The following is a 2,995-nucleotide window of genomic DNA, read 5'->3' as shown; positions in this document are numbered from 1 at the left end:
AAGCCCTTACTTTTCCAATATATATATATAAACCATCTGATCAAGCAATTAACTACAAAATAATGATTACAAAATAACAAAACAATGATTACATGATAACACTATAAGTATCAATATAAAATGGTTACTATATATAAAATAAATGCTAATGTCAAACTTAAACATACTAAAATCATAAGCACAATAAAATCCCTTCAGGTGTAATACTTTTAATGGCACACAAAGTGAAATGGAAACAGTTCAGAAGATGCTTCTCTACATAACTGGATTCAAGGGGGGGGGGGGGGGGCGAAGAGATGCTATGTTTTATTCCTAAGTGAATATGTTAGCAGTTAGATGCTCTTGGAACCCCCAGTGGGTGGAAAAGATAATACGGTATTTGATCTACTTCTTTCTGAAGTTAGTCAGTAAACCAGGCCTTGGAAAACTGTTAGTGTTGCTGAATGATTATCCTATGTCAGAGTATGATAAAAGTTGGTAAGTTTACATTTGTGGACTTGTGTGTTTATTTGAAATGACTGAGACAAAAATTAAAAATAGAAATTGGAATTATGGGCAGAAGTTACAAGGGAGAAAATGTCAGCTAAATATTAAAGGTAAACTGTTCTGCTAGTAAGACATTAGAAGTTGTTTGCTGTATTCTTGTAATTAATAATGGTGGTATTGGGCTAACTCTTTCTAAAGTGAATGACTGAATTCTAAGAGATATAGTCCAACCTTTCTGCAAGACACACTGTTAGAACTGACATTGAAGTTTCTCTCTAAAATTAACCACCCTTTATTTGCTCTCCAAAATGAGTATTTAGCTTCCAGATAATGCACTTCCTTTGGTAGTAGCATCCCCCATACTTTTGCCACTCTCAAAACTAGCTATGATTTGTAGTTGCCACTTTACAGTATAGCAGTGGCCCCCAACCTTTTTGGTGCCAGGGATTGGTTCCGTGGAGGTCAGTTTTACCACAGAGTGGGGAGGTGTGGTTTTGTGTGGAATTCTTGCCTCCCCCATTTTGCTATTGATTTGGCCTATATAATTATATTGTTATGTTTAATGGTGTCTTTAATTTGAGAGTATGAAGATGGAAAGTAAACATTGCATAGAGTCAGCTCCCGCCGTAACCATTTATAATTCTTATAAATAAATGAGTAAAATAATAGAATTCCAGAACCAAAGTCATGTGTACAGTAGTGAGTTAATACAGACTTTGCTAGCTGCAATATAATGGTAGAATGACATTCTAGAGAACCTTGTCAATTAGAAATGAAATTATAAATTGATTATTAAATTGCAATATTCACTAACTCCAATAAAGCAGGCTTTAAATGTAATCCAACTGCAACACAAGATTCCTATATATGTTTGCAAACAATGTGTTTAATAGGCTTAATTTGCTCAAACATAGAAGGATGTATTGTTTCTATGAAATGTATAATGTACAGATGAGTATTAATCATTTGTTGTGTTCAAAATCTGTTTCAGTAAGCAAGGAGCTGAACCCCCTCATAGCTATGCTGATTTTGTTGTGTGCAGTATAGATTGTTTAAATGCCACTGAAGATAATGAGTCTTTTGTTTTAGCTTAATAATTGTGATTGGTTCATATTTCAGGGGCATGGGCACGTTATACATGTTTTTAATGTAATGGAAAGTTAAATACAGTGGAATAAATTGTACTAATGTTGGTAGAAATTCTAGCCCACTGAATAACACCAAACAGCAAGTTGAAATTAGACAGAGATTTATTGGATACAACGGTTTGCAAAGCGTGGTGGACTCCAAATAAATATTTGAGCCACACCTAGTCACAACAAAGACACACATTATATACATTCTATCCCCGACGCCTTGGCCCCTCCTCTGAGGTTACAATCTTATCNCATTACATCCTGGATAACCTCCTCCAGTGTAATCACACACACCTCCACCCTGAACATTTAATAGATCCCCCACAAGGTAACCATTGATTGGGGTTTCCATTTGCAAAGTTCAAATTGGTGGGACATATATTTATGATTTTGTTTATATGCTGTGATCCAACTAGAGTCCCCACACTTTGTGGCTAGGTGAGATAGACTTTAACATATATTAATCTTCCTTCACCTTCAGGTCTCTGTCTCACTCCCACTTTAGCTATATACTGAAATTCAAATATGTTGGTATCGATGGATCATAGCACTGTATCTTTTTGTCTCTTCCCTTACAAACTGAATATTGTGTTTTATTTAATTGACATGTAGATTGAAATATACACCCCTTTGGTGGTATTGGTAATGCAGGCTTCACATCCTTCTGCTTCTGTTGCTCTTCTATATCACTCCCTAGAGAGGGAGAGGTACACAGCCAGGGACAAATATACAGCACTAGGGATTCACATTTTATATTAATCTTCTTCTTCTAAGCTGTGATATGTTATGAAGGCTTCTCGTTGTTCTTCCTGGACTAATTGGATTGAAGGAGTATCTTTTAGAGTATATCTTACCACTCCAGTCAATATCTCAGTATATTCCTCAAAAGGTTTCAATTTCTTCTCATATTTCATTTATTTAAAAAAATAACCCTATTTCTTACTGCAAGAATGGGTATTAAATTCCACCTTCCTCAAACCAGAATTCTAAGCAGAAAAAAAAAGTTAAAAAGATCAGACCCCCCTTTTCTTTTCTGTCTCTCTCGTTCTTAAAGCAACACAGCCAGCTGGGGGTGGGGGGAAAAGAGACAGGAAACGAAGAAATTACACAACAATTTCACCATTAACAAAATAGTTTTTTTTTCTTCTTCACATTGTGAGAAACAGAGAAGTTAAAAAATAAAACGGTCACAATTGATTAACAATAGAAGGATTAGCCAAGCCCTGCACGTAGGCACTAGATTTCAGGAGGCTTGGGTAGAAGACACACTTAACAAGACAAAAGGATGGCAGAGAGAAGTTCTGAACAATGTAACTGAGGGGGAGGGATAATGTATTCTGGCTAGGCGGATCGGACAGATTGTGCCCCCAGAA

Source organism: Protobothrops mucrosquamatus, unplaced genomic scaffold, assembly GCF_001527695.2.
Source record: "Protobothrops mucrosquamatus isolate PMUCROS unplaced genomic scaffold, P.Mucros_1.0 scaffold780, whole genome shotgun sequence".
NCBI lineage: Eukaryota > Metazoa > Chordata > Lepidosauria > Squamata > Viperidae > Protobothrops > Protobothrops mucrosquamatus.
This window is presented reverse-complemented; position numbering follows the sequence as displayed.